Raw genomic sequence first — 18,935 nt, 5'->3', positions numbered from 1 at the left:
TAAAACATGGAACGCTTGACGAATTTGCGTGTCATCCTTGTGCAGGGGCCATGCTAATCTTCTCTGTATCATTCCAATTTCAGTATATGTGCTGCCGAAGCGAGCACTCAAATCCTTTTTTATAAAAAGTGAGGATAAATAGATATATAAAATTTATTTTAGGACTTTACTGGTCTTTTTCATACGTTAGTCCTTTTTACAACTTTGTGAAGTATAATAGATATTCTTGACAATTTTTTATATAAAAAGTTCAGGCAGGTGCATCGGCTCATGCCTATAATCCCAGCCCTCTGGGAGGCTAAGGTGGGAGGATCGTTTGAGGCCAGGAGTTGGAGACCAGCCTGAGCAAAAGTGAGAGACCCTGTCTCTACAAAAAATATAAAAATTATCCAAGCGTGGTGGTGCACACCTGTAGTCCTAGGTACTCTGGAGTGGAGGCTGAGGCAGGAGGATCACTTGAGCTCAGGAGTTTGAGGTTGCAGTGAGCTATGATGACATCACTACACTCTAGCCCAGGCAACAGAGTGAGAGACCCTGTCTCAGAAAAACAAAACAAAAAAAAAGTTCAGAATAATTTAAGTAACTTTCCCAGGGACTAATAGCTAGAGAATGATACAGCTAGAGTCACATCAAAGTCCTCTGACCCAAATCCCAAGTTCTTCCTTTCATTGTACAGATTTTATTGTACCATGAATGTTCCTCTTAAACTTCCCTAACAAAAAGTTTGTGTAAACCAGCATCTATCTTAAAAATTACCTCCTAAATGAATCATTAGTAATTATGCATCACAAACTAATCTCTGAATTGATACAATAGACTTAATATTGCCAGGAAGTATATATGAGGTACCAAGACCCTGATCTGAGGGTGACAACAAAATGGAACAGGAAACTCAATGGCCTGGGTGGCCAAACATGAGCCATAGGTCTCACTGAGTCCCAAGTTTGGCAAATCATAGAACCTCCTTGGACTTACTGGTCCTCCAAAAATGTGAGCACTAAACTTATTCAACTCGGAAGGTGTTGAGTTCCCTTACAACTATAACATTTCTTCCAAAAATGCAGGACTTTATATTTTATTAAACAATGAATAAACATGAAAAATTGTTTAAACTCACTAGAAATCAAAAAGATAAATCAAGAGGCATATTTGCCTATGAAATTAGCAAACATTTTTAACTTTTAATATTTCTTTAATATCCAAGTAATACTTGTTTACTGGGGGAGAATTAGACATAGAGATGCAGAAAAGGAAAGATCACCACCCATAATCCTACCAGTCAAAAATAACCACCACTAACAGTTTAATACACAGCCTTCAAAAACAACATCATGTTATTCTTTTGGTTTCATAATTTACTCCCCCAAACATATTGTGACTATCTTTCCATTTCAGTGTAGAGCTACATCATCCTTTTATGTGGTTGTATCATAATTTATTTAATCAGTTCCCTAGTATTGGACATTGTTTGTTGCTATTTTGCTATTATTAACAGTGTAGAGGTGAACATCTGCGTATATACAGCTTGCCTGATTATTTCTTTGGGCTGAATTCCTAGAAGTAGAATTGCTGGTATGCACATATTTAAGGCTTGCAGTGACTTTTGCCAAACTGTTTCCAGAAGTACATTTCAGTCTCTTACCAACCTCACGTGAGACTGCTTTTTCCCATAGCTTCACCAACACTGGGTATAATAATCATCTTAACTTTTGCCAGGCTGACAGGTATACCTTTTTAACTCAGAGTTCTTTGTTTACCAGACAGTTAAAACTTTTCATACATGGATAGCAAACATTTTAAATGCTTCAAATTTTTATGATTGTTATATCCTTTGCCCATTTATTCCATATGTTCATGGCTGGTGAGTTGGAAATTATCATGCCCCCTTGGAAATTGTCACATAAGGAAGAGTTGAAGAAAAAGAAGTTTTAGTTTTTCCTTATTTTGAATGATATTAAATAGTAAACAAAAGCCTCCATGATGGTAAGAGGAATACCATGGAAGAAAGGAAAATGATTTGTAATATACCTTTAATATCACTTTTTCTCTTGCATTTTGAACAAGGGGTCCTATATTTTTATTTACATTAGCTCTGCCTCTGACTTCTTAAATACTAGTGTTTCCCATGGTTTTGCCCTGAGTCTTTTCTTGCTCAATCACCCCAGGCCATCTTATCCAAGCTACCACAAGTTCCCCAAGCTTCTTCCAATCTAGCCCTTCTTCTTAATCTCCTCTACTTCTGGCCTGGCTCATAGCCTCATCAAATCTTACCTAGACTATTAAAATGACTTTGTTATGAGTCTCTCCGGTCTTTAACCACAACAACCTGTAATTCCTCTTTCACACTTTCTAAAATGTAAATCTGACCATGTCACTCTCCAGTTCAAAATAAATAGATGTGTCGCTATAACCTACAGGATAAAATGGAAATTCTTCATCATGGCATTAAAAACCCTTAGATACATAAAGCGTTTTTTAACATTCATGATAGTAATTTCATAATAGAGAAATACTGTAAACAATGTCAATCCCAAATAAAAAAACAGGGTTAAGTAACTTGTGATAAATCAACTTGATGAGTGGATTCATTTAAAGTGTTAAAATATTAATAATAAAAATAATTGGTGGTATATTTATGTGGTATTTTATTACATTATACAGTCATTTTAAATCAGGTATTTTAAAAATAATTTACTAGAAGCTTTTTTCCATTAGTGTGGTTGACTAAGTGCCAAACCTACCATCTCTGTTTAAAAAAAAAAAACTAAAACTAAAATACTGAAACTGAAAAGTAAAAATTTTTATATCTTTTTTCATTAATTTATAATATGGCAAGAAAATAAAGGATACCCAGCCCAAAAACTAAATGAAGGCAAAAATTCAGAGAAGAAAAGAGAGCACTGAAACTGTTTTCACTATGAGAATATTTGCCAAATCAGCTCAATTTGAGTTTCACTTTTCACAGTCTCCTGGAGTTTGCCGAATGCAGGAAATCTAACAGGCAATTCTTCCCATAAAGTTGAGATCTCAAAGGGCTATGCCCCCATGATAAGAATGAACCAGAAACAAACTGACTCTACCTTCAAAGAACTTGTATATGACCTGAACTTATGTACCCCCATGATGAGCTGAAATGAAAAAAAAAAACAAGGAAAAAAAAAAAAACAAAGAACTTGTAAAGAAATTCTCTTGTGGGAACTTCATGATGAGAAGAGGTAACAAAATCTAAATCTCCCCTGAGAATGTAATGACAGCCAGCCTTTATGTGGGTTTGCACCCACAAGTTACATTACTTGATAGGTTTAAAAGAAATAGGTTTTTAAAATCAAGCTGAGAATTTAGTTGAAAATGCCGTATAACACACTGCTACCCCCAGGCGCCTCACAGAAACAGATGCAAATTCTCTCGGAAAGAAACCACCTTTATCATGGTCTCATAGAGTTTATCCAAAGTCACAGTCAAATTCACAAAATGCATGAGAAAACAAGTAAGATGAAACAATAGACAGCAGAATCAGAGCATAAACTAAGAACATTTAATATTTTCAGGAAATAACAAATAGTCTAGAAAATTAGATTAGATTTGAAAAAGATTGGCAATTATATTTGAAAAGAGCAAAAAGAAAATCTAGAAATTAAAAATATAATCTTTGAAATTAAAATCTCGATGGAGAGATTTAACAACAGATTAGACATAGTGGAAAAGAGAATCAATGAACTGGAAAATAGATCTGAAGCAATTATCCATAATGCAGTGCAGAGGAACAAACAGAAAGGAAAATGTGAAAGAAAGCTTAAAAAACATGGAATGTGAGTGAAAGTCTAGCATATGTCTATTTGAAGTTCTAAAATAGTCTTATGACTTTATGGAACTGGAATAGCCTTATAATCATTAAGAAATTGAATCAGAGGGATAAAGTTTCTACATAAAGAAAACTCTAGGTCTAGATGGCTTCACCAGCAAGTTCTACCAAACATTCAAGAAAAGTATAATTCCAAATTTATGAAAACTCTTCCAGAGAGTTAAAAATAGGGAACTACTTTATAATTCATTCTTTTATTTTATAAGGCTAGCATAGCATTGACTCAAAAACCTGACAAGGACTTATATTACGAAAGGAAAAGTACAGGCCAATTTCAATCAAGATCGTGCATGCAGTAAACCTCAACAATACGCAAAGGAATTAACAACATATAACAACCTATCAGCATATGAAAAGGATAATCTATCAATATCAAGTTGGATTTATGCCAGGAATGTAATATTAGTTTAACACCAAAAAATCAGTATAATTCTCCACATTAATAAAGGAGAAAATAATATGATTATCTTAATAGATTAAAAAAACATTTTTTTGAAAAAATTTAACATTCATGATTTTAAAAATAATTCTTAATAATCTAAAAGTATAAGTGAACTTCTTTAACCTGATATGTTATCAACAACAGATACAAACCTACAGAAGTCATCACAATTAGGAAAACACTGAAAGCTTTCCTTTTGCCATAGGAAACAAGGCAGAACACTCACTATCCCCACTTCTATAAAACATTATACTGGAAAATATAAACCAATATAGCAAGGCAATAAAATAAATAAGTGATATAGCAACTGGAAAAGAAAAATTGGAACTGCCACCTTTTGTACATGTAGAATTCAAAACAATTTACAGATAAATCATTAGAATTAAATTTAGCCATTTTGCTGGATACAAAGTCAATTTACAAAAATCAATTGCTTTTCTATTACAGATGAAACAAATAATTAAAATATGTATTATATTTTTAAAAGATGCCATTTTCAATAGCATTGCAAAGAAATTTAACAAAAGATGCACAAGTTCTCCATGGAAAAAATATTTCTGAAAATTATAAAAAGTATTCAAGAAGTCCTAAATAAACAAAACAACATACCACATTCATTGTACTAGAAAACTCAGTATTGCAGAGATTTCTATTTCCTTCAAATCGATCTATAAATTCAATGAAATTTGAAAAAAAATCCCAGCAGGTTTTTTCATTGACTTTGCCAAGCTAATTCTAAAGCTTATATGGAAGAATAAAGGGTCAAAATTGGCCAACACATTCCTGAAGAAAAACAAATGGATTTATTTTATCAGATATCAAAACTTCATTAAAACTGATTTTTTAAATATGATATTCACAAAGTGACAAACATATTAACCAAAGGAACAAATTATAGAGCCCCAAAACTGACCCACACATATATGGAAATTTGGTTTATAACAGAGCCATTATTGAAAATCAGTGTTGAAAGAATAAATTTTTAATAAATTGTGCTGGAACAATTGGTTACCCTCATTGCCATGGCTTGAATGTCTGTCTCCTCCCAAACTCATGTTAAAATTTAATTGCCATTCTAACAGTATTAGGAGGTGGAACCTTTAAGAAGTGATTAGGCCATGAGGTCTCTGCCTTTATGAATGGATTAACAGCTTTATCAAGGGAGTGGGTTCCTTATAAAAGGGTGAGTTTGGCCCCTTTTTGCTTCTCTCTCTCTCTCTCTCTCTCTCCTCTCTCTTTTTCTTTTCTCTCTCTCTCCCTCACCTCCTTGTCCTTCAGCCATGGGATGACACAGCAAGAAGTTCCTTACCAGATCTTAGACTTCCCACCCTTCAGAACTGTGAGCCAATAAATTACCCAGTGTGTGGCATTTTGTTACAGCAGCACAAAACAGGCTAAGATATTTGTTTAAAAAAGAGAGAGAAAGAGTGAGAGAAAGTGTACTTTTACCTCACGTCATACACAAAATCAATTTCAGGTGGGTTAAAAACCTTACTGTGGAAGACAGAACTATAACATTTCAGAAGACAACATAGGAGAACATTCTTAACACCTTGAAAAGAGATTTTTCTCAACAAGACACAAAAGGCACAATTATTCAAGGAAAAGTTTGATAAATTTGACTACACTAAAATTATCTGTTTACCACAGGACGCCATGGAAATAGTGAAAAACTGAATGGGAGGAGATATTTGAACACATATAATTCAAAGAATTAATATCCAGAATATAAAAATAATACCTACAAACCAATAAGAAAAGGAAACCCAAGAGAAAATATTTGAACAAGCACTTCATAGAAGAGAAACCATATGAAAAGATGTTCTGCCCCCTTACTAATTAGAAAAATGCACATTAAAACCAAATGAGAAAGCCTTTCATGCCCACCAAAGTAGGAAAAATTATACTCTCTGATGATATCAAGTGTTGACAAGGATGTGAAGGAACTGAAACTCTTACACGTTGACAGTGGGAGTGTAATTTGGTACAATCACTTTGGAAAACGATTTGGCATTACCTACGTATTTGAAAAGATACACACCGATGACACAGCAGTCACTCCTAGATACACATCACAAAGAAACTCTTGAACATTTGTAATAGGAATTGTGCATTAAAATATTCTTTAAATTACTATGTATAATAGGCAAAAACTATTTATAATAGGCCCAAATGTTCCTCATGGACAATAAGTTGTGTTATGTTCATATAATGGAACAGCCATGAAAATGAATATGATATAACACACAATGACATGGAAAAAAACATAGGTGTTTAATATTGGGTGAAAAAAGAAAATCACAGAAAAATGTGTCCCATATGAGTCCACTTACATATAGAAAAAATATCCACCAAACTATATGTTGTTTATGGATATAACCAAATATGGTAAAATTATAAAGAAAATCAAGGGTATAATACACACAAGATTTAGGATGGTAGTCACATGGCTTCTGGAGGGGTAAGAAAGAGGATGAGATGGGAAAAAGCACACAAGGACCTTCAAAGATAATGGTAACATTCTTTATTTTAAACTGGATAATAGGTATATGAGTGTTGACTTTATGGTGATTATTTATAGCTTATATATAATTTATAAATTTTTGTATATATTCAACATTTAGTGAACAATTTTTTAAAAGAATACTGACATGTGAAAATACACGATATTGTAAAATGATCATTACAAATAATGTGATGTAGTGACATGGAAACATGCTTTTGATATGCTATTTAAAAATTAGCCTAGAAAATTATACATCAAAAACTATGATAACTACACACAAATTATAGTTATAAATGGACACAAAGCAAGGGAAAATAAAAGACACTTGATGTTTAATTTTTATACTTTATTTTTATTTCCACTGAAGTGTTCATAATTCCGTGTCAATAATAAAATGATATAATTAAAACAAAAAATTGATGCTGTGAACAGCTCTTTCTTTAAAGCTATTTGGACAGTGGGCCAAATAACCAAGGTACCACCATTCACCTGGTGGTGGCTTATCTCAACTGCAAAGTATCCAAGGGAAAAAAATCAACGTCTTGATTGCTGTACTTGTAAACCTTGCTTTACAGTGCAATGAAAACATCCCTCATCAGCCTTCTTGAAGGCCAGCTATGCAACCCAGTGACTTCATTTTGTAGAAGACATTGATACTACGTCTGTGGAAGGGAAAGATTAATACCAATTTACTCCTTGTTACTAGGGGACTAAGAAGAGGAAATATGATTTAAGGAAACTGTACCAGGTTATATTTCATTTGCAATCAAAACTGTTGTTACTACTCTGCATTTAAGTGTCATGGATAATTCAAAGTCATCAGAGACACACAATTTCAATCATGTTAAGAAATAATCTAAATGTTTCCCAAAGAGATATAAAAAGGAAACTTGAGGAGCATTAATTCTTATGGTTGTATCCGCCCAAACATCTAAGTTTGCAAAAGAATAGATAAGGAGGTACAAATCATTGATGGTGTTGAAGTGACTTTAAATCACAACTAAAGTGTTCATACCATCAAACTTAGAAGAAAAAAATCAATACTGCTATATTGAAGTTAAGAATAAATTAGAGGCATGTAAAAGTCTGGAATAACAATATGCTATAAAAATTACTGATATAAAAATATGCCATTTAACAAATTTGATACTACAGAGGCATAAAATTCCACATAGAGTCTGGAAGCAACCATGTGAACATAAGGAGGTAGCTGGGGTAATGCCAACATGGTTAATTCAGAAAGAAACTCAAATTTATAACTGGTTAGGTTTAATTTCTGTTTTGAAGATAAATTATATGCCAGAAATCTATATGCTTTAAATTTTTTCTATTGATATTTAAAGGTAAAAACTGGACAATATAAAAATATATTTTCAGTAAATATCATCTCTCTTTTCTGCCTCAAATCTCATGAACTCCTCAGTTCACACACATGTATGTACATACAAACACATGCACATATTTATATGCACACCTCCTAAGCTAGATTTTTAGTAATGAACAATTCTAGGGTACCAACTATCGTGTATTATATAGGTAGAAAACATTGTAATTCTTTAAAACCTAATTGTATAATTTTGGTGTTTAAAAGAATGTTCAAAGATTTTTAAAGAAATTTATTTATGAAAAGTTGGAAAAGAAGCCCAAGTTGATTGACAGTTTGGAGTTTGTGTTTCCACCATCTAATCATAGCCAAAATGCAAATGTGATTAAGTTCTGAGAGACAGGAATCTGGGAAGTGTCTGCAGCTTATTAGAATCTTCCCTCTAGGTACATCATCCAGCAAGAGCACCAAAGATGACTGCCCAGCTTATTGCCTTAGGAATCACTTAGATTAGGAAAGAGAACATAATCTTTATTCCATGCACCAGATCTGATCCATTGGTTGAGTTGTTATTGGAAGGTAAGATTCTGAATTCATTCATGCCTGGGATCAATAGGAAAAAGAACTGAGATGGTTTGTCTGCCATGGCATACAAGGAGAAAATGGTGACAGAGGTGGCACATCTTTGCCCTAAGCAAATTCTGCAATTATCTGCATCACTAGGAGGTAAAACACACTCACACACATATACACATACCATTACAAGTACATTTCTTCAGGTACACAAAAGTTTTGTACGTGAAAAACATACTGTGTGTAATTACTCAACAAAGACATTCAGCAGTTCATTTAGAAAATGCATTTTTATGTATCCATTTAACAAACTGAGTCATAATTATACGTACCACACATGGTTCTAGGAACTTGAAGATACAGAATAAGAAGAACTGGTTCATGCTTCCAGACCATTTACAACTTAAACTAAATGATATAAAAACCATCAGCATATACTATGCTCAGTGGAAGAATGTACAAAGCATTACAAAGGCACAGAGAAAGAACAGTCAACTTGTCCTGAGAGAACTCATAGAGTTTTCTCAGAGGAAGTTGCATTTGCTTTTGATTTGAAAAGACAGATACACATTTGTCAGGTGAGAGGATTAGTAAAAGCATTCCATTCATCAAACAATCAACAAACAGGGTCTTTTAGTTGTGCCAGGACCTGTGCAAGTTACTGAGAATAGAAATAAATGTCAAATCAAACCCTCCTAGAAGGAGCTGTGGTCTAGAAGTTTAGAAGCAAGTAAGATCCCATAAGGAACAACATTGCAGGGAATGGTAACAAGGATTGCAATTAAAAGGAATATTATAGGAAGTTATTTTATAAAGTAAAGAACTCCTTGGGAGTTCTGTTTCCACACATGTAAAAAGACAAAAAAATACCTGTTCAACCCTCAGCATGACAAAAAGCTGGATAGACTACAAAACATAGCTTTTCTTGAACCGTCAGATTGCTGCAGTCACAGGACAACCAAGTAGCCTGAATTCTAAGGAAGGATAGGCCCTTCAAAGGAGAGCCAGGACATGACCGCAGGTTCACCTGAGCCGGAGCACCAGAGGAAGAGACAATGGGTGCTATATAAGTGAGGAAGAAAAATTCAGCTAAAATTTTTAACTAATTGCAAAAAGTCAAATGTAAGCTAGCTTTTGCCTCTGTCAGCTCACAGCAGATACACTGAAACCATTTGAAATAATGGGCTTGAGTAGAAAGGCAACAGCTTATCTGGGTTCAGGAATAGTTGGTTTTCCCAACCCTGCTGGACCCTCCATTTCTAGACTCTCTCTATTCCCTCTGTTTCTGCTCTCAAACCAGCTAATTCTTGCCTGACTTCATCTCATTCTTGGAAGATGTTGCTTAAAAAAGCAAGTAAAAGCCAGAACACACTGAGACTCTGGTTCTTTGTAACCATTTCCCTGCAGTACCCACAAGAAAACCAAATAAATGATCTGTGTTCATCGAACACAAGAAAAAGTCTTCAAGTGGTAAAAAATGTTTATTATGGAACTATACTAGTTCATAAACTTCTATATCTAAGAATCTCAATCTATTCCTATTTCAGAATCATTACTAACACTCAGACAATAAAACAAAACTAGAAAAAGAATAGATAGTCCAGAAATAGACCAATACACATACAGTCAAATGTCTTTCAACAAGGCCACCAAAGTAATTCAGTGGGGAAAGGAAAATCTCTTCAACAACTGGGTTGGAACAACTGGCTATCCATACCAAAAATGAAAACAAAAAAGGAGAGAGAAACTTGACCCCTACCTCACAGCATACACCAAAAAAATAATAATAATTTGAGATGGGTTATAGACTTAAATGTAAAGGTAAAACAATAAAGTTACAAGGAAAAAAATAGAAGAAAATCTTTACAACCTTTCAGTGAGCAAAAATTTTTCAAGGACAAAACAGTATGGAGATTTCTCAAAGAACTAAAAATAGAACTACCATTCGATCTAGCAATCTCACTACTAGGTATATATCCAAAGGAAAAGAAATCATTATAGCAAAAAGATACCTGCACTTGTATGTTTATAGCAGCACTATTCACAATAGCAAATAGGTGGAATAAACCTAAGTGTCTATCGATGGATGACTGGATAAAGAAAATGTGGGGTGTGTGTGTGTGTGTGTGTGTACATATATATGCACACAATGGAATACTATTGAACTATTGAGCCACAAAAAGAATGAAATCATGTCATTTGCAGCAATGTGGATGGAACTGGAGGCCATTATATTAAGTGAAACAATTCAGAAACAGACAGTTAAATACCACATGTTCTCACTTATAAGTGGGAGCTAAATAATGTGTATACATGGATACCATAGTTATTGGAGACTTGTAAAGGTGGGAGAGTGGGTGGAAGATGAGGAATGAGAAGTTACTTACTGAGTACAATGTACACTATTTGGCTGATAGTTACACTAAAAGCCCAGACTTCACCACTATAAAATATATCCATGTAACAAAACTGCATTTGTACTCCTTAAATTTGCACAAAAAATTGCAATCATCTTTATTCTGATCTAGATATATTTGTTTTATGATTTCCAAAGTCTAATATACTATCATCTTTCCCACATATCATTATATACAGTTGTAATAAACTTAATAAATTCATGCCAATACCTCCATCAAAGAAAATTCAAGAACACACAAAGCATGAACCATAAAAGAAAAACATTAATAAATTGTACTACCTCATACTGTAAAATATTTTCTCATCAAAAGACACCATCAAGAAAATAAATCACAAGGCACACGCTGGGAAAAAAATATTCACTGTATTTATCTGACAAATATACTGTATCTAGAACATATAAAGAAATGCTGTAATTCAATAATAAAAAGACAACCCGAATAAGACTTGAACAGACAGTTCATAAAAGAAAATATACAAACACCCAACAAGCACATGTGAAGGTACAAAACATCATTAGTGATCAGGTTAATGCAAAGTAAAACACAACAGACACCCTCACAGGATTCTAATTCTTTCTAAAAGATTAACAACATCAAATGTTGGAAAGGATGTGGAGCAACTCAAATTTTCATTTGTTGCTGGTGGGAGTGTTAAATGATACAACTTTGGAAAATTGTTTAGTTTCTTAAAAAGTTATTAATAAATATACATCTACTCTATGGCTCAACAATTGTACTCCTAGATAGTTTCCCAAGAGAAATGAAAACTTGCACTTGCATAAAACCATATATAAGAATGTTCATAGCAACTTTATTCATAATACCCAAAAACTAGAAAAAAAAAACCCAAATGTACATCAACAGGAAAATGGATTTAAAAAAAAAAACAAACTGTGGAATGCTACTTGGCAATAAAAAAGAATGAACTACAGATACACACAACATGAATGAATCTCAAAAACATTATGCTCAATGAAAGAAATAAAACACAAAATAGCACATATTGTATAAGTCCATTTATAAGAAATTCTGGAATTTCTAGAATAGACTAAACTAACCTATGGTGATAGAAAGCAGATCAGTTGTTGATAGTGGAGTGAGTGTGGAGATTGGGAAGGAGCATGAGGGAGCATTATGGGCTGATTAAAATATTCTAGTCTTGATATGCAGTCATCAAAAGTGAATGAACTTGAAGATTTGAGCATTTCACAGTATATACCTCAATTTTTTTAAAGTTAATAAATGTTGATGCTAAAGGTTTAGATTTCAGGTGGTACCTCCCTAGATGCAATTTATAAAAATGCAAACTTTTTCTAAAGACCTGGTTCTGCATTGACTTTTGACATACATAGAGTTTGATTTTCCCTATGCTTCAGTGAACCTCCTACACTTAGGTTGGAGGAGTGGTCGTCCTACCATCTGAAATGTTCACTTCAAATCCTGGGGGGTGGTGGGGGGGGGAACGGTAAAGGAGAAGCAGCATTTCAAAAGAAACTGAAAACCGGGTGGGATAAATCAGGGGGATACTCTGTATACTCTATTTTCAACTAACCATAAACTGAACAAATTACTCAATTCATTGACTTGAACGTTTCCATTTTGTCTTTAGAGCAGCCAACTTTGAATTCAATCTTGGCTGGATAAAGCCACCCGAGATTTGCTTTCACAAAAGACTTTCCAAAGAGGGGAACACAATTGACTTTCACTTAAATGCTTTGTCTTGCAAGTTCATTAAGTCATTGGTGCCAACCTGAAGTTGGTTTTACATCCAAAAATAACCAATTTGTCCCATAATTCCTAATAGCAGCTGGCACAAATTGAGCATGCTGTCGTCCTTCAGAACTGAAGTTTTGGGGCATACCTGTAAATGGATGGAGAGAGTTTCAGCAGAGGAAGTCAATAACTTCATTTTTAATGTGCTTATTCAATGCTGAAACAAGTGTTACTAGATTTTTAGAGAATTTGGAATAAGAATGGAAGTTTGGTGTACTTTGGTCACAGGAACACACTGTGACTTCTCTGACTTAGAAACAAATTACTTACTGATTTTTTAGGGGGGAAAAGCATCTTGATGATTTTAGGTCCTTGGTTTATTTATTTACAAATGAATGGGTCTTACAGAATCTGATTCTGGACCACAGTATTCACCAGTAAAAGCTACAACCTAACTAGTTTCTCTGCTTGTGACTAGTAAGTGCAGAGATGAGGAGCCTCTAGCCTTCTGGTGAGGACTGGCTTTAAGCTTGATTTGTATCCATCCCTAAACAAGTACACTCTTAAAGCAGCCACGTTATGGTGACACAAACATTGCAGTCCACAGAGTGATTTCCTTCCTGATAGATATCTACTGTTATTTAATTTGGGGAAGTATATACAAAGTTATAATTTTTTTAAGACTATGTTTAACAGTTAACTTTCTGATTTTTCTTGTACTGATAACCTTGTACTTCTTTGCAGGTTCACCATATTGTGTCAGTTCATCTTACCCAATGGTGCTGTTCTACACAATTCAACTCCTGGGCCCTCTGTTATCTATCCCCCCTATCTGTAGATTGCTTCATTCACATTATTTTAACCACCACAACATTACTGACAGTGCTCAATCTTATAACTGCAATCCTTTTGTATTTTTAATCCTAGTCCAACTGCTTACTAGACACATTTTCACTTGGATAACCCTCCCTGCTCCCTAACTCTGCATATCAAACCAGCACCATCTCTCATTTTCTATAATAGCCCTTAATAGCACCACTGGGCAGCAGGATTCCCATATCTGAAACTTTGACTGAGGATTCATTTTTCTCCTTTCTTCATCCACATCCTATCAGCCATCAAGTCCTGGTAAATCCTCTTAAATAATATTCTCTCCTCACTGCCATCTCCATTGTCTAATCCACCAAGATCTCCCTCTTGGACAACTACAACAGGCTCATACCAGTTTCCCTGGGTGTCCACCTCCCCTCTATTCTCCACATAGCAGCAAGAGTACCCATTTCAAAATGCAAAATTGAACATGTTACCTCTAGATTAAAATGTCCCAGTGCTTTCTAGTTGCTTCTGAAATAAAAACAAAGAACCCAGTATTCTCTGGCATCTGCCTTTCTTTCCAACCTCATGTCAGCCATTCTCTACCTTTCTTGCCATATACTAACCCCACTGGTCATTTTTCATTTTTGTGAATGCATGCTACCTGCCACCACAGGGTGTTTGCATATGCTGCCTCCATTGTCTGGAATGCTTTTCTCCCTTTCCTTACCTCCTTTTGCATAATTTACTCCTATTCACCCTTCTGAACTCAATTCAAATACCTTTTTTTCCAGAGAAGCCATCCCTGATCTCTATCTGCCCAAATGAGATCAAATTTCATTATGTTATACATTCTCATATCTTCTTGTACTTTTCCTTCATAGCATCATCATATGTTTATTTGATGAATGCCTGACTCCCTTACTGGTCTACAAATTCTAGAATGGCAAGAACCATGCCTATTTGGTTCACTATTAAATCATTACTATATAGAACATTGCCTTGCACTTACTAAACCCTCAAAGAACATCTGTGAAATTGACAAAACAAGGTCTTTTATACATGACCTTTTCTTTGTCTTCCCATTGCCACCCTCACTGCTCAAACCTTTTTGTCTCACATTTAGGTGACCAAAATAGCATGATATTTTGGTGACCAAAATACTATCTGGTCTCCTGTTACCAAGCTCTCCCCTTTCAAATTTAATCTGGACATCTCCAGATCAATCATCCCAAAACATTGCTTTTACTGTGACACTTTTCTGGTTAAGAATCATTCAGTGCCTACTGATTGAAATTGAAAATCTTTACTCTAACATTCCTATCTCTCCATGATCAGTCTCTTGCACATTTTTCTAGGTTTCTATCTCACATCTGTACTAAACGCTCTAACTCAGTCCCACTGATGTACACATTCAGGGCTGCCCCCACACCACTGTGCAGGTTGTGCACTGAACAACCCCTGGAATGCCATTTATATCATCGTCTATGTCAATGATACCTCTGGAGTTATGCAAGGCACAAATGATGCAGCCAAATGTAGTAGCCCTGTGAACATCTCCTTAAATTTGTGCTCTCTTAGGTTCTACCTTTTATTACACATTTGCTTTGTCTGGAATGCCTTCCCTTGATCTCCACCATCAAACTCTATCCCACCCCCAGAGTCCTCCCTTCTGTAGACAGTCACAGTGAAATGCATTACTGAATCTCTACAATGTGTCTTACCTATGCCATTTTCTTGACACAGACTATAGTCTCTATATTGGTTTTTAACTTTTCTTGTGCATGTTAGTGTGGTGTAGTGGAAAGAGTACTGGAATTGGAGTCAGAAGGCATGCCTAGATCTACTTCAACAACAGTAAGGGCACTTCAGACAGCACGAATAGGTGATCTTGGGTAAGTTGCTTAACTTTTCAAAGCCAGCGTTTCCTGCCTAAAAAGTGGGAATAACAGTACTTCACAGGTTGCTGTGAGGGTACTTGAAGGGTCTGATCTACAGGCTGTTGAGAGGAGAATGATTTGCTTGCAAGCATTTTGCAAACAATGAAGTACTGTAATGGTGAATCTCATATGTCAACTTGACTGGGCCATGGGATGCCCAGATACTTGGTTAAACATTATTTCTGGTGTGTCTGTGAGGTGTTTCCAGAAGAGATTAGCATTTTAATTGGTGGGCTGGTTAGAGCAGAGGGACCTCCCTAGTGCAGGTGGGCCTCATCCAATCCAGTGAGGGTCTGAAGAGAATAAAAAGGCCAAGGAAGGTTAATTCACTCACTGGCTAACTTTTTGAGCAGGGACAGGCATCTTCTACCCTCAAGACTCCCAGATCTTAGACCTTCAGACTCAGACTGGAATCTACACCATCAGCCCTCTAGCTCAAAGGCTCGAAGGCCTTTGCACTACGCCACTGGTTTTCCTGCATCTCCAGTTTGCAGATAGCAGATTGTGGGATGTCTCAGCCTCCATAATCATGAGTCAATCAATGTCTTACAGTAAATCTCACACATCTATAATATCTGTATAAAACCAGTTAAGACCTATTGGTTCTGTTTCTCTGGAGAACCCTGACTAATACAAGTACTATACAAAGTGTTTGCTGCTAGCTCCTAATTGTCCTCCAATCAGACTAGAAACTCCTTGCCAGAAAGGGGCAGACTCCCGGATATCCCTCAGAATGCCTAGCAGAATATCCTCCCTATAATAAGTGGTCAGTAAATATTTGCCTATATAAAGAATGACGTCAGCCTGGCAGCCGCAGCAACAGATGACCGTGCCCCCAACCCCCTGCCAGTTCTGCTGCTCGTGGCTGCCATCCAGTCTGCCATTGCTCTGTTTGGCAGCCCCCTCATCCTGCACCACCACGCAGACTATAAATCCCAGCCCTGCACAGGCACCAAACACTCGATACACAGCCATGAGCCTAGGGGCTGCGTGATATGGAGTCAGTGGCTCTTGGGTACTTTTCACTTTTTCCACTTGCCGGACAGAAGAGGAGCAACGATAACATGCTAGCACCAGAAGTTCTGCTACAGCACTTTAGGCACCATGGGAATTAGCACCATGAGTTCTCTCACGAGGTCGTTCAATTCTCTGTGAGTTTTATGCCCCAGGGAATGCAAATGGGCTGGAAATCGCACCTTAAGTCTAACTAATAAAGAATGTCAAGAATGTTGGGAGTTCTTAAGTGATCATTTGAGAGTCTATATGACCATCAGCAGGGTTGTACTAATTCACAGTCCCACCAACAGTGTGCAAGTGTTCCTTTCTCTCTGCATCCATGCCAGCATCTTATGTTTTTGGGCTTTTTAATAAAAGCCATTCTAACTGAGGTAAGGTGGTATTTCATCGTGGTTTTAATTGGCATTTTTCTGATGATTAGTGACATTGAGCATTTTTATATGTTTCTAGGCCATTTGTCTTTCTTCTTTTGAGAAGCATCTGTTCATGTCTTTTGCCCACTATTTAATAGGGCTTTTTTTTTTTAAGTATAGTGTCTATGGAAAACAGTATGGAGATTCCTCAAAAAACTAAAAGTAGACCTACCATTTGATCTAGCAATTCCATTACTGGGTATCTACCCAAAGGAAAAGAAGTCATTTTACCAAAAAAACACCTGCACTCAGATGTTTATTGTAGCACAATCACAATTACAAAGATGTGAATCAACCCAAGTGCCCATCAGTTCATGAGTGGGTTAATAAAATGTAGTATATGTACACCATGGAGTACTACTCAGCCATTAAAAAAGATGAATTAATACCTTTTGCAACAATCTGGATGGAACTGGAGACCATTTTCCTAAGTGAAGTATTGCCAGAATGGAAAAACAAACACCACATGTACTCACTATTAAATTGGAACTAACCAATGAGCACACAAGTGCATACAGCGAAATAAAACTCAGTGGAAATCAACCAGGGGGTAGGGAGATCTGCGGAGAGGAATAAAACAACCTAATGGGTACTGTGAACACTATTTGGGTGACAGGCACACCTATAGCCAGGACTCAAACATTACAAAAACGATTCATGTAACCTAAAACATTTGTATCCCCATAATATTCTGAAATAAAAAAAAGAAAGCAGGGTTAGGAGATGGAGATGGGAGATGGAAAACCATCTTAAATATATAAAATATACCCTAGAATCTTAGAATTGAAAGAGATTTTTAGTGTCATTTAGGCCAAATTCCAATCAAATACAATAATATCTACTCTTAATACATCTCATGCCTTCTGCGTAAACATTTCCAGTGACAGGAAGTCCACTGTCAATTTTCATTTTAGAGTACATCTAATCCAAACCCTGATTTCAGATTATGAGACTGAGGCCTGAAGAGTTGAGAGACTTGACTTCACACACTAACTTAGAGGCAGAGCTAGAACAGGCTTCTGTCATCCTCTGCCCATGACAGAAAGTTAAAACACCGTAGCCCATCTTCTTTCACTCCTACCCTTTGCTTCTGGTTTTGTCTCTAGAGCAACAGGGACTCTGCCTACTTCCCCTTCCACACGACAGCTCTTCACATTTTTCAAGAAAGCTTATTTCAGCTTCTGAATCTTTCTCCAAAAGAAGTCATTTTCTCTATCCCAATCCTTTTGACTTTCTTCACTTGGCATAAGTCTACACTTCACCACTTTCAGCACTCAATCTCCCACAAGCTGTAGACACTTTTTAAATTAGGGACACCCAGGACTGCACACAGAATCTCAGTAATAAAGGATACAGTGGGCCACAAGCTTCCCTTGATCTTGGTCCCTCACTTCTATCACTGCACCTAAATATTGTTTTTCCTTTTTTAGCAACCAGATCACACTGCCGAGCCTGTTATAATAATTACCTACTGAGCACTTACTATGTGCCAGGTATTATTGCCTTATGTACTTTACATGTCTTAACTCACTTAATTCTTACAATTCCAACAATATCCATAGGAACTAACATTACCATCCTCATCTTTCAGGTAAGGAAAATGAAACAGATTTTAGAGAATGGGCCCAAGATCATCCAGCTAGCAAGTGGCAGAGCCAGGATTCCGACCCAGGCAGATAGCTCCGAAGTCTGCAATCTTAATTTAATGCTATAGCTGACTTAATGAAAAATAAACTTCTTTAACAAAAATTTGTTGATTTTTATTCATTGCTGAAGAGCAATCTCTCATAATCTGTGAAATGGGGTATTTTGCCTTATTTTGCATCCATCCCTATTATATTTCATATTATGTATGAGTTTGGGTTTCTCTTCCTTCTGCTTTTAAACTTCTGTAATTCAACATATTAGCCAT

At 35.8% G+C, this 18,935-nt stretch overlaps 1 non-coding gene across 1 annotated transcript; it reads right to left on the bottom strand.

Moving 5' to 3' along the window:
* LOC123646846 lies at window positions 1–107 on the bottom strand. Its single transcript, XR_006738077.1, has one exon. It is a non-coding gene; the product is annotated as a U6 spliceosomal RNA (small nuclear RNA).
* Window positions 108–18,935: the final 18,828 nt, after the last annotated feature.

Source organism: Lemur catta, chromosome 10, assembly GCF_020740605.2.
Source record: "Lemur catta isolate mLemCat1 chromosome 10, mLemCat1.pri, whole genome shotgun sequence".
Lineage (NCBI taxonomy): Eukaryota > Metazoa > Chordata > Mammalia > Primates > Lemuridae > Lemur > Lemur catta.
This window is presented reverse-complemented; position numbering and strand designations above follow the sequence as displayed.